Here is a 14554-nt window from a genome sequence, read left to right on the forward strand (position 1 = left end):
AAAAGTTACTCAATAACAACAATTATCAAGTTTGGCTAATTATGAACTGTCAATGTGTGTAGCCTGGTAGAGTAGACTTAGGATATACTACTTAATTAGTTCTTCCACAGCTTGCTGAGGAAGACTTGGGGGTGATGGTTGATGAAAAAATCAACATGAGCCAGCAGTGTGTAGTTGCAATGCAGAAAACCAACCAAATCCTGGGCAGCTTCAAAAGTAGCATGGCTGGGAGATCAGAGGTGATTCTCCTGCTCTACTCTGCTCTTGTGAGACTCCACCTGGAGAACTGCATACAGTTCTGCTGTCCCCAATATAAGAACATGGAACTGTTGAAACAAGTCCAGAGAAGGGCCACAAGGCTAATAAGAGGACTGCAGCACTTTCCCTCAGAAGACAGGCAGAAAAAGTTGGGACGGATCAGACTGGAGAAGAGAATTTTGTGTGGAGACATCCTAGCAACCTTCTCATATCTGTAGGTGGTCTACAGGGAAGGTAAAAAGGAACATTTGATCGGGAACTTTAGTGATAGAACAAGGAATGATGGGTACAAATCTCAGAATCACAGAATAAGCTGAGTTGGAAGATATCCAAAAGGATTTTTGAGTCCAACTCTCAGCCCAGCACAAGAACCCAAACAGCCACACCAAGTGCCTGAGAGTATTGCCCAAATATATCTTAAACTCTATCAGACTTGGTGCTGTGACCACTTTCCTGGCTAAGTGCCCAGCTACCCTCTGGGTGGAGAACCTTTTTCTAATATCCAGCCTAAATCTTCCCATAACACAACTTCAGGCCATTCTTTTGGGTCCTGTCACTGGTCACCAGAGAGATTAATGTCTGCCTGTCCTCTTACCCCCATGAGGATGTTGTGGACTGCAATGAGGTCTCCTTTCAGTCTCCTCTTCTCCAGGCTGAACAGACCAAATGACCTCAGCCACTCCTCAAAAGGCTTCCCCTCAAAGCCCTTCATCATACATGTGGCTCTCCTCTGGACACTCTCTAATAGCTTTATATCTTTCTTATACTGCGATGCCCCAAAGAACACAAAATATTCAAAGTAAGGCTGCCCCAGTGCAGAGCAGAGGGGACGATGCCTTCCCTTGCCTGGCTGTGATGCTGTATCTGATGCACCCCAGGACACGACTGGCCCTCCTGGTTGCCAGGGCACTGCTGACTCAAATTCAACTTTCCATAGACCAGGATCCTTTCCATGGTACTGCTTTTCCAGCATCTCATTCCCCAGACTGTACCTACATCCAGGATTGCCCCGTCCCAGGTGCAGAATCTGTCACTTTTCCTTGTTGAAATTCATGTAGTTGGTGATTGCCCAGTCCTCTAATTTAGGTTAGATATTAGGAAGAAATTCTTCACTGTGAAGGTGATGAGACACTGGAAGAGGCTGCCCAGAGAGGACAAGTGTGTGCCCCAGTCCTGGCAATGTTTAAAGCCAGGTTGGATAAAGCCTTGAGTAACCTGGGCTAGTGGGAGGTGTCCCTGTTCACAGCATTGGGGGTTGGGAATGGATGATCTTTAAGGTCCATTCCAACCTCTTAACATTCTATGATTCTATGAAATATAGAAAAAAATCTATATAGAAATATAGAATATTCTATGAAATAGTTTTTGCAGAGGCATCCTTCTCCAGGCTAATATTAGAGACAAGGTATTGAGGTACTTTGAATTTGCTCTTACCTGATACAGGGATGAGTGGTCTATTATGTTCTCTCCTTATTTTATATACTTAATTAAAAGAACCATTGATTTCCTTATATATTCCTATAAAGACAGGACTAATAAGTTCTTAATTTTTTCATGTTTTATTTGTTACAGTTTTATTTCTAGAAAAATTTCTTTAATTTATTAAGATATGCAAATGCGCCTCAAAGTTTTGTGCTATGGATGGAGAACAGGACATTGTTTCTGTAGACAAAAAGAATAGTGACATTTTGGTTTTGAGGTATTCATTGTAATATTGCTATTAATAATCAGTTTCTTTTGGTACTAATATCTGGCTTAAGACTGCTTATGTTTGATGAGTTAGGGATTCCTAAATGTTTCTTTGTTTTAAGGAATCCATTAGCCCCACAACTTAGAATTCAATAACAAAGTGGAACATGATATATGAGTTACACCTATATAGACAGGTTGATCATCCTTGGTTTTGCTTGAGGGTTCAATTTGTCTGGTTAACATCTGTGCATATACATTAAGATCCAACCTCTGCTAAAAGTACTTTTGACAGAGAAACCCAGGTGGGAATGAGAACTTTATGCAAGGCTCAACACCTCACCTGACATAAGGGCATGGAAGCAGTCTGAACAAGTGCCCTCTGGCTGAGGGCCACGGGGCATTTCCCACTGTGGATTAGAAAGAGGTGGCTGTCCCTGAGACCCCTTCCTTCTGCCCTGATGTTTCACAGAGAGACCAAGGACCTTAAAGTCAACAGACACTACCAAGTAGTTTCTCCTGCACAGATTGATAGCAGCACTCTAACTTCCACAATTAAAATCTGTTTCCGAGCACACTTCATATTTCACATGGCATGCAAATGAATTAATCTTCCATTGCAATGCAGTAGGTAAATACTGCTCTTAAATATAAAACTCCAACCAGCCAACTCATCAGAAGACAGAATACAGGCAGTGACAGGAAGGCTTCTGATACTGCCTTGCATCTTGGCTCAGAATTCAGGAAGTCTTTCCATTCCTGCTATTGCATAGATGTCATCTTGCTCTTTGATGTAGTCTAGAAAATGAAATGAGCTATTAACATCTGGATACATTGCCCCAATAAATTAGAAACATTTACAAGCCCAGCACTGCACATAAAATGCAGATAGCACTTCTCATGATAAAACTATGACCAGACTTTGCTTCTTAATTTTGGATAGTGTGACCTGTGGTCTTTCTTTTCTATCTAGCTTGTGGTTTACTGCATTATGTAATTTTACATCCACCTAAAGACCAGCCAAAGTAAAATACTTCGTTTAAAGCGAGATGTAAACAAATGTTTGATCTTGCTCTGCCAGTTTTTTTAGGTGTTGTGCAGAGCTGGGTTACAACATGCCGATATCCATAAAAGGAAATACATTTTAGAATCCATACTGTATTGCTCATAAATATTTCAAGGTACCTGCAAACCTACGTAAAGAGCTATCTCGTCTTAGGAAACTAAAAAGACAGCTATTGTACACTTAGTTCTTTACCCTACAACCATGTTCAGGAGTAACTAAGTGGACAAATATGAATATCTATTTACAATGCCAACTTTAACCACTGCTTCTGCATGCTAGCTTGAAAGTAATCAGCTAAACAAAGAAAAGAAATCAAGGAATGCTCACAAGCCTTGTTGTTCTATATCTAAAATCAAAACCCCTAATATAAATTATTGAATACTTTGTTATAGGAACCTAAGTATTTTCCCCCCATATTTTTACTTTAAATAGATACTGTAGATACATATGTAGTCTTTTTGCATTTACATAAAGCTGTTGTTATTAAGAATATCCACATGAGAGAAGGTTACAAAGATGATCCTTGTAAGAAGGTGAATCGGATAGCATATATTGTAATATAGAGTACTTTTTGCTGTAGCTGAATGACACATTTAGAAAAGCTGATACTTTGATGAGAAGATCAACTGCACAGTATTCTCCCAGAATCTTCTCCAGAGTCTCAATGCAAACTAACATAAGGACACAATGTACGTGTCAAGAGAAATAAACACACATTAAACCAGACATTCATTTTCCTCAAACTACACTCTGAAATCATATGCGGCAAAATACTGTGAAAAGACAGGAGTGCCAATTTTACAACAACAGTCACATTTCAGATAAAGAAAAGCTTTTGTATGAAGTTGTATCCACAGTCCCCAGCATAAAATATTAATAGTTCCAACTATACCGCTTTATAACTGAGGAGGAAGTGTTCCTAGGAGAGAATAATTTGATTTAAAAATCCTGCTGTTCAACAAGTATTTAGTATTTGTAATTAAAAATGTATATCTCCTGGCTAATATGTAGGAACGTTGGTGAAATGTTTGATGATTTTATTCAGGTGTGTGATCAGAGCTTAGCATAAAGAGCCTCATATAAAATTGCAAAGGACTATCGCTGAGCTCATATACTGAGGAAATAAAATATCTTATTTTTAATAACTTGATTGACCTAAAATGCTCTTCCTGTTTTTCATGCAAGGAGAACTCTAGTTAAATGCTGTACTCGCTTGTTCTCTTTTTTTTAAAAATAGTCTGGGAGGAACTGAACGGCATTGTCCTCCCCCTCGCTATATGCTGGAGGTCAGGGATTTTTGTTTCTCACAGGGCACCTTTGCTTTACTCTGCCTCACCTCTTTACAACGTCCAGAAGAGGTGACAAGCTGCTTTTGACAACGTGAACCTCACTACATTCAGTGTGAAAAGGGAGCTGGTTGTGGTCAGATGTGGGCAGCAAGTTGTCACTTAGAAAAGAGCTCCCAACTAATGGATAAAGTATTTTTAAGCATGCTGGAATGGTTCCACAGCCAAGCTGTTATAAATGAATAGGCCTTTTGTTGTGAGCCTTGATCTCTTCCCTCCTTCCTCCCTTTCTCCCTCCCCCCACCTCTTTGTCAGGATGAGTCAATATCCTTCTAATTGGGTGTCCTTTCTGGACTTTTTCCCCAGATTTTAGGCATTAGTAAAGTTCAAATCCTTAAACACATAGCCCAGGTGCCCAGAAACCATTTTTTTTCTTTAACAGATTTATTGCTTCAAGAGGTATTCATTTCAGAAGGCTCAACAGTATTGTTATGGAGTTTTTTGCTGCACACAGAAAATGTAAAAGGAACTCAGATGTACTTCAGTGAAATGGTATTATCATCCCAAGAATGAACAAGCTGATTTGTTATGTCTTTAAGAACCCTGTCAACTTCTAAATCATGTTGTGGGATTGTTCTGAAACTGTGGCCCAGTATGTTTTCAGAGATAACTACCCTGCTATCTTGGTGGTAGCTCTGATTTTGTCATCACATCCTTTCTGACTGCCTGAGAAAAGTGAAAGTGGGTGAAGCCTTCTCTGTCAATAATACCACAGGTGAGAACGGCCAGACTGGAACGCTGATAGTCAGGCAAGACTAATAATCTGGTAACGGTGCCTCTTAATGGAGACCCCTGACATGGGCCTGGTGAAGATAATTTGCAGGTGTGTTCACTGATTTTGCAAATTTTTTGCCTTGAGAGTCTTAACAAATAATAACTGCTTGGAATTCACTGGTACCCAGCATCCCAGGATCCCAGGCAAATTTAACCTTCCTGGGAAATAACTACTGCCATTCTATTTCATAGAAGGAGACATACAAAGATTAAGTGCTTTGCTTATAGATGCAGCGAAAGTTTGTGGTAGATTTGAGAAGAGTTGGGGTTTCCTGTGTTGGGAAAAAAAAATGCAGAAGAAACTATGGTCAAAGAAATGCAGCTGGGACTCAGAATTTTTATAATAAAAGTACTGATGTATTTTACTGTGCAGTTGTAGTCCATCTCCTGTCCTTGCCAGAATGCTGTTTAAAAAACACTATTAAGTATGTTCACCAATTCAGATTTCCTCCCTGGTGTCTCTGTGAATCGTTTGTGGATATGAAGTGAGAACATCAGAAAGCTGAAGACAGAAAACTGTTGGAGTAAACGAGGTCTTCTTTTATTTGGTGGTTGGTGAAAAGGACAAAGATGTTTATTATATTTCTTTTCTGACTAACACTCAAGGAAGTGCCAACTTGCCAGTGGAGCAAAGTTACCTGCTTCCTGCTTAGAGAGACTCTGCCCACCCAACTCTTCAGCATCTTCCACTTTCCTTCTTCAATTCCATTAAATTAAAAGGGTTGAATTTTTTATAGCTTTAGACTGATGCATATGAGTTCAGAGGAGGAGGGAGAATGATGATCAGAAATTTCATCAGATTAGTTCTGGAAATCACCAGATTACAAACTAATGTTCTCGGGTTTAGCATTCAGCTGCAGAAGACATTACCTCCTTTTAACCTGAGTACCAGTAATGCCTTTTGTAAAAAAACCCAGATTAACCAAATATGGCTGTTTTGTATGCAGCAGGGTACTGTGTGGGAATGATTTGAGTTTCTTGGTATTCACTGTCTAAATAAATATGAAGTAATATCCTTGCATTGGTCTTTTACTTATAACTCACAGCATTAACTAACAAAAAAAAACGCTCCAAACTCAACTTCAAATTCTTCTCCAAGCTCTTAGGAGATTTTTCCACCAGAACCTCCCTTCAAATTCTGTAATGGCCTCTTCCTAAGGTGTCAATCATTACTTCATCTATACTTTTGGGGATATAATTGAAACGGGCTTGTTCCCATGAGACCAGAGAATTGCTGCCATGCTGGACTTGTTTCCAACATGTGCTAACAGGTCAGTCTGGCAGATGATAATTGTTACCCTCTTAGAGTGGCAATATGAAAATGAGTCATAAATCTTAACTCAAATCACAGATGGTCACACCTCAGTCTCAGCCCGCAGTTTCAATGCAGGTAACTCCCTTGGGCAATTATTTGTCCCTAGCACTTCTCTTGGGGAGAGGAACATACTCCTGAATTCTGTACAAAATTTACCTATGCCTGCCTTCATGGGAGATGAGCTGGGGCTCTCAGCCGCTTTCAAACCTTCATTTACCCACAAAAATATGTCTCTTTAATGTTTTTTGTTAAATGTACTTCTCTTACTGGCTAATGAGAAAATAGTCATGTGGTTGGAATATTCCAACACTAAATAGCTCTTGTGATTATCAAATGCCTCAGCTCCATTTCAGCATTTAATCACTCTCAAAAGCCATAAATTGCCCCAAATACTCCTCCACTACAAACATTGTCTCTTAATCAAACCGGATTAATAAGTTTAAGAGACAATACCCACTTATATGTGAATTTTGGCAGGTTATGGGAATAACGAGCCAGATGTACAGGAGATGTAAAGAGCAATATAAGTTGCAACTCCATAACCTACAGCTCACACAGACTGCAGACAGCAGAGATATGTGCAGTTAGCAGAGCAAGCTACCAACAGGTTCATAGTCATTTACATTCAACATGATAATGTTTCCATTATGTTTTCCCCCTAGCAAGCTTAGACCTGTTGACAGGGGTAGGTTTCAGTACTGTCTGATACTAGTTACTAACTATATTTTCCCTTGGAAAAACCCTTGTATCCCAACACAGAGCTAATAGTTTGCTTTAGAAACTCTTCATGTATTGACTTCATAGTATTGTGGAAGAGAGTGATTAAATGGTTTCATTCTTGTGATTTCTGAAATTTATCTATCAATTATAATCTATACATTATTTATCCGCACTTAGAGAAAATAGTCCAAATATTTGTTCATTCTATCCTATCCAGGTGCTGTAAGCATTCTTTCTGATAGCTGTCCATAAAAGTCTACTGTACACAAACCTTACCACTGCTCATTAACTGCATTGGAAATTAAAGTTTTTAGCTGTTCACTTACCCCAAAGTACTAAAATTCCACTACATGGGCTATCATAAAGTGCAACATAAGTAAACCCCATCTATGGACAGAAGGATGGAGCATGTGTGTGCTTGTATTTGAACTATAAAGCTGTAATGAAAATATTTTATGGCAAGATCCTCTCAGTTCCAGCTCAAGAGCATTGAACCTGTAACCTATGATACAGGCTCTGCTAAGCTAAATACAATGCTGACTTGGTTCAGTAGTTTATGTATTCACAAGTGGAAATTAAAAATGCTAGGGGATTGCAGGTGTAGCCTGTGGTTAGCAAAGATGAGTGAGATATCATAAAGTGAACAACTGTAAATCTGATATTGCACAGAGTATAGCACAGGAGACAATAGTACTTTTCCAGTTTTAACAGAGGCATGTCTCCTTTGATTGACTTAGTTATATGAGCAATATCACAAACTGCACATGGTATGCAGAAAACTGATTTTTTTCCTAACAGTAATATTTTATGAGATTGGCTGTGGATTTATAAACAGACAGAATATTTTAAAATAAAAGACAGAAATCCAAAGACAGAAAGACATAAGTAGAAAGAATCTAGTAATAAATTAATGAAACTAAACATTCTTCACATATTAAAAAATAAATTTTAGTATTGATTAATGCAGTGAGAAGCACAATTCCATCCCACTGATACCATAGTGTCACTTCAACCTGAACTTGCAATTTTCACAAGTTTCAGCATTTGTCTTTGAAACTGTTACCTGTCATGCTTAATGAAACTGACAATTGTATTTCTTTTAGTACATTAATATAATCAGAGTTTCAAAACACCCACTTCAGGGTTAAAATAAATCATAAAATTTCATTAATTATTGCATGAAAAAAAAATTGCCAGCTTGCTGGTTTTTTAGTAAAGTAACATAGGTTTGTGCTACTGCTACTTTGTCTCCTTTAATAAATATTGATTAGGATTAAATACTTTATAACATATCTTTTTCCATTCATGAGTTCTAGGCATCTACCTTCACAAATGAGGATAAATGTATAATCTCATGGTCTACTGTAGCATATCCTTTATGCATGCACCTTGCGAGTGTAGTTAACTACAGGTGTCTAGGCACACAAACTTAGAGGGTATGTATAGAAATCTGTGGTGTATTTTCTTCCCTTTGTTGTACCAAAATCCCAAATTATGCATTTCCCTGCAAACTGTAGAGGAAATTATTGCACTAGTTTTCAAATTGCTGTATCCATGGGTCAAGAATCTGATTTTTTCTCATCAATGTGAAGCCTAAGTGACTCTACTGTTCCCAAGTTCAACCATTTATATTGAGAAAAAGACAGGATATCTTATGTTTTATTTTAAGAAGTTCTCCTGTCATGACCTTGGTGCTATTTATCAGTTCTCATTCAATAAGAAATCTCTTACAAGAGGAGAATTTAGTATGTAATAAGTTTTGTGATAAGATTCGAAGCTTTGGATGCCATAAAAGAGTGTTATTTGTTGGTATTAAATGGGGGAAACCAGCATTTTTAGTGTTTCTGCTTACCCTCATGTATTGCCTTTTCCAACTACAGTTTTATATCAAGAAAATAAATGGCTGATAAATTCTATGTTTCTGAAGATTAACTTCCATATTTTTCCCCACTGTAGCAAATTATTTAATTTTTAAAATTTTTTTGGCATATTAATCCCATATACAATGACAGGCAGAAAGGGATACATACTGAATATATGCCTTGAGTGCTCCTTCACATAAATTTCCAGGTGTATATTTTGGTTTTTTCTTCAAGAAAATAAGACCTTGGTAATATTAGTGCATTTTTGAGAGAGCACTTGAATAACTCTTTTCTAAATTTTATATGATTCTCTTCAGCATTACTCACAAATGGCAATTTGAAGAAGAAATTTACAATTCTGGTGAGCAGTATTTACGGTTTTGGGCTGACAATGTAGGATGATCTTAGGAGGACCATTCCCATTCCGAGTTTCAGAACAGACAGTTCTGAGTGAGGAAAAGTGGAGTGGGCGGGAATATCTGCTATCGCCACTGCCAGTGACAAAGCCATGAGAGAAAATGGCACTAGCGTTTTTGCTACTCATTTGGTCTTCCCCTTAATCATATTTATGGTGCAAATTGATAAAAAAATGTACCTTTTATTCTAAAACCCAGATGTCAAGTCTTTTTGAAGACCAGAGTAGAAGTGCTTGAAAGTGCAAAGCACTGGATCAGGTCAGGATTGGTTACCACTGTTATGCAACCAAATCTAACTTAAAAAAAACCCCAAAAACCTAAATATATATATATATATATATATATATATATATAATAAAATTACTGAATAACAAAATTGGGAAAAAAAAATAGGGAAGTAGTCAGAGATCTAGGACTGGAACACCAGAGATTTGACAGTGAAAGCATCCATGCCACAATTGCTTAAATTTTCCTTGTCTGTAGTTCATGGTTATCAGAATTTTACTTTGACTATAATAAACCATATACAGTAAAAAATGCAAATAATTTATTGAGAAAATACACAGATCACTTTGTAAAACTACAGAAAAATATTTCATTTGCTTATGTTGATCACTGATTACCAAGGTAATTTAGTCTGCTGGCATTTCTATCTTGAAACATTCTCTCAGGGAGCAGCAAGTGTGTTAAAAGTACAAAACAACTGAGTACAAACTATCATATTTACAGTAATAAAAGAAAAAAACCCCACAGCTCTGACCTCAAAAAACCTGATTTTATAAATTTACAGGATTCTGTTTATAAATCTTATAAATATAAAATATGAAATAAAGTTACACTCTAGCATTATGACTTATACAGCATTTTCATTAATACTTTAAAATATCTGAAATAAACAACAGAAAAAGTAAAGGGGAAACAAAAGAATTTTACACTGTTATAGGCTCCTACAGTAAACTAAAAAGTAATAACTTCTTTTAAAGGCAAAACACTAAAATTCCAGTGATTTTATGTCCACACACAAACACATATACAATAATACCTTCTTTCTCTCTCATTGATATGTGGCAGATATTACACATATTAGTGAGCAGTATCATTGTGCCATCATTCACTGTGCAGGACTGCATCTCCTAGATGGGATCCAAAAATACCAGCTAAAGGGGAGTAATTTTAAATCTAGTTTGTGTTTTCTGATTTTATTGGTATTTTAGCTGAGGTATTATGATAGTCTTGTGTAAATATTTGGTTCCTGCATGGTAGGTGGTTTAGAATTGGCATTAATATCCAGAAAGTATAACTGAAAATGTTTTGGAGTTAATATCTCTGTTGTGATATCAGAACTATAAAGTAACTTTCAGTATTGCTTATTAAAATAATACAGTTGAAATTATTCGAAAACTAATAGTCAGTATAACAGCTATGCAGTCCTTCAGAATGGTATAGGTAATTTCCTCTTGTGTCTTTCAGGTTATTTCAGCAACTGTACAGGATGAGGAAGAAAACTGGGCAAAAGGCAATTGGTCCTTAGCTTTTCTTTTTCCTCCTGGGGAAAATCCCCATACTAGAAGCAAGTCTCAGAATTAGATCAGACCTGGACCTAAGATTTCTATAACTTTCACTTTTCTAAGAAACTTTGGCAGAAGACTATTTTTCTCCATTCCCTGTTTTAGAAAAGTAAAATGGTGTCTTTTTCCATCCTTACTTGCATGGGTTGCCAGAATGGTCATCTGTCAATCTAAACAAACAATAACTTTTTAATACAAATGAAGTTTTGTAATTATGTTATTGTGTAATATTATTTTGTAAATTTAGTTCTGTTCAATGTAGTGAATTGCATTCCTGGCTGGCAACACTCCCCCATTATTTTAGGCAAATATACAAATAAACAAAATCATGATAGTAAAAAATATTAGTGGAATTGACTGGCTGACTGAGGTTTATAATTATGTTTCTTTTTCCTATGATCTGAATTTTACATGTACTATCTGAATGAGCACTTGATGCTAAGAGTTTGGTCCAGTCGTCTATATGGATACCAAAATAAAAAACCAGAAGCATATCTTTTCAGCCAATTAAGGAAATATTGGCTATGATACAGAGCAAAAACCTTCACAAAATATTTTACTTCAAGAAAACTGTAATTCCCAGCTGTTGTACTGGCATTTTTTTTCTTTTTCCAGTTGTTAAGATATGGGTAAGAAATAACTGCAAGATAGCTCAGTTGTGAGTGAGAATCATGAGAAAATAAATTCTGTTTCTATCTATAGCATTGACTTTTTATCAACAATTTGGTTGTGCATTCAGTATTATGGACTTATAATATGCAAATGCATTTGGCTGTTAATACACATTCACAGCTTACGTGTTAGTGGTTCCAAAGGAACTGTTACAATATATGTTCTGAATATGTATGAGGAATAATACATAATATGTAAGTAAGAGCATTCTATATTATGAAAATATAAAATAGAATGCACAGTATTTTTAATACTCATTCACAGTGTACTCTCTTGCAGCTCAAAAGGAGCATCTGTACTCCATATTATGAACTCAAAGATGCACAGAATTAACTAAATTTTTATTGAACTCAGGATGAGTTAACGTGACCTCACACGGCAATTTAACATATAGTCTTCTGTTCCACTGCATTATTTATTCTATTTGTAAAACATACTTGGTTTAGTATTTTCAGATTTAAAATTTTTGGGAACAGATTGATTAGATATTCTTTTCACATGGAAATATTTTTGGTTTTGTAGCATTCTAGATAAGGTATTTTTTAAAACATCATTTGATATTGGTGATTAGTTTGATACTGCTGAGAAAAGGTAATGTAAATTTCATGAATACTCACAATTGTAAGGAATGTGCATGAAATACTAATGTAGAATAATGCCAGATCCAGATACTTCTCACGGTGCAAAAGCATAAGAAGCCTCGTTAACCTGAAAAGCATCAGAAATATTTAGTTCTTTTTTTTTTTTTTTTTTTTTTTTTTTTTTTTTTTTTTTTTGTTGTTGTTGTTGTTTTGTTTTGTTTTGTTTTGTTTTGTTTTGTTTTTTGTATGCTATAAATACAGCCTCTAGAATTATTAGGACTAAACGTTGCAGGCAAATTCATTAAGTGATTATAAATTTACTAAGTCTCTCTATAACTCATATTACAATAGTCTGTGTTCAGCTAGCTACCCTTTTTAAATCAATATTCCCCTAAAATTCCTGCCCAGTTAACTCAAAACCTGCCTTTGCTGTGATGATCTTCACTGTCACTACAAGTTCCAAATAATCTTCAATGCCTTAAAAATCAGTACAGCGTTTGTAAAATTATTTTTTGTTGAATTTTAAGTTTCTTCTAATGTCCTAAATAAGTTTTTTATTAATGAAGGTTCAATATTAACTGTAAAGTGAAAAGCTGAATAACTGAAGGAATATATGCAAAATAATTAACTGTTGCAATCCAGGACAGCTGTAATTGTATATTCAACATTTCTTGACTTATTTATAGGACTGTAATGAATTACTAGTCAACAATTTGTTGTGATGAAACATCATTTTCCATGCTTCAATATATGATCTGTTATTTTTCATGAGATCTACTACCTGCTTGAGTGAGCTACTTGCTTGAGCTTGCCAAGGAATAGCTGAAACTACCATAAGCCAGGCCATGTGAAGCGCTTCATCCTAAGCAGGACAAAGCTTGTTGAGTGGAATTCATCTTCATGCAACTCCTTGAATTTCATTAGAGCTACTTCAGAAAAAAATAATCTCAGAGAATCTTCACTGTTTAATTTAATAATTTATCAATTTTAATTAAATCCTTAGCACCTGTGTTAGACAATATTTTACAGAAATTTTTTCTTATACTACTATATTTCTTATACTTAGTCTAAAAACAAAAACAAAACGGAGAAAAATACCTTGAGCTGGCAGAAAGCATTAAGACTCATATTCCCCTTGTCCCCACTGTGGAGTCCATCTCATGGCAGAAACACATTAAACCTGGATAAGGATTCTTTATCATAGAAAACCCTTTTGCTCCCAGACACAGCATTACTGAAACAAGCTGCTCTCTGAAAGATAATGCATATCTTTATTTCAGTTCTGGTTACAGATGGAGTTAAGGCTGCATGTCTCTAGTTTCATTTTAGACATTCATCTGTTTATTTGTTTTGATTAGTGCTCTTTGGAGGTGGATTTCCTTGGCCTAAAAGGGGTTGGTTGTCCTTTTAGGACCAGCTGGTGTCGAAGGCACCATCAATCCTACAGCACTTCAGGCTTTATGAAGTACAAGTCCTTATCTAGATTATAGCTGCAACCAGCTTTGCCCCGGCACCTAACAATTTACATGACTTTTACAGGATGCTTTGCAGAAGGGTAATATAAAATCTAGGTCATTAACACCAGGAACTAAAAGTACTCCAAACCAAGCTTAAGAGTGACCTTCAAATTCTCTTTTACTGTCCTTTTATACATATATTGTGGGTATTTCTATTTTTAATCTATAGTTAAAATTATATTTTTAAAAAAGCTTAACTAGTAATTACGTTAATTTAAAATATAATTTAATTTTAACTCCAAGTTTTTTATTTAGCCCTTTTAACTATAACTGTCCTTCCATTTCAGCATTGCTACACTACAAGATATTTAGGACAGAGATCCTGCCATGATCCTAATACTGAAAAGACTGGTGAAGTTTAGAATGATATGCATATGCTAAAATTATATATTACAAAATTGAAAATAATGTTCTCAGGCATAGCAGAAAAATAACAAAATCACAGCTACTAGATACAAGCAGTCAATCACAAAAAGATTCAATAACATTATTGTCCATTATTGAGAAATATTTAAAGGTTTTAAGAGGGAAGTAAAATGTCTTCAGCTTCCTCTGTTCCTCCTGACAAAAGGAAATCAGCATCAGTTAAAGAGTAGCCTTGGGGAAGGAGAGGGTAGTGTTAGGATAGGGGGAAAATTTGAGTACCTAGACCTTCATTGATCCTTAACTAATAGCTATTGATCACATTTTTTATTTTAAGAGTTTTCCTTACATTTTCCTACAGCGTTTCTGAGATGGGCATCTCTGCTATCCATAGCTTCCTCCAACGC

At 36.0% G+C, this 14554-nt stretch overlaps 1 long non-coding RNA gene across 1 annotated transcript; it reads right to left on the reverse strand.

Moving 5' to 3' along the window:
- Positions 1–1630: 1630 nt before the first annotated feature.
- LOC310908464 lies at positions 1631–14276 on the reverse strand. Its single transcript, XR_014589857.1, has 3 exons — positions 13366–14276; positions 12304–12394; positions 1631–2745 (listed from the first exon to the last, which is right to left on the reverse strand). It is a non-coding gene; the product is annotated as an uncharacterized lncRNA (long non-coding RNA).
- Positions 14277–14554: the final 278 nt, after the last annotated feature.

Source organism: Zosterops lateralis (assembly GCF_965231275.1).
Source record: "Zosterops lateralis genome assembly, chromosome: 4".
In the NCBI taxonomy this organism is placed as follows: domain Eukaryota; kingdom Metazoa; phylum Chordata; class Aves; order Passeriformes; family Zosteropidae; genus Zosterops; species Zosterops lateralis.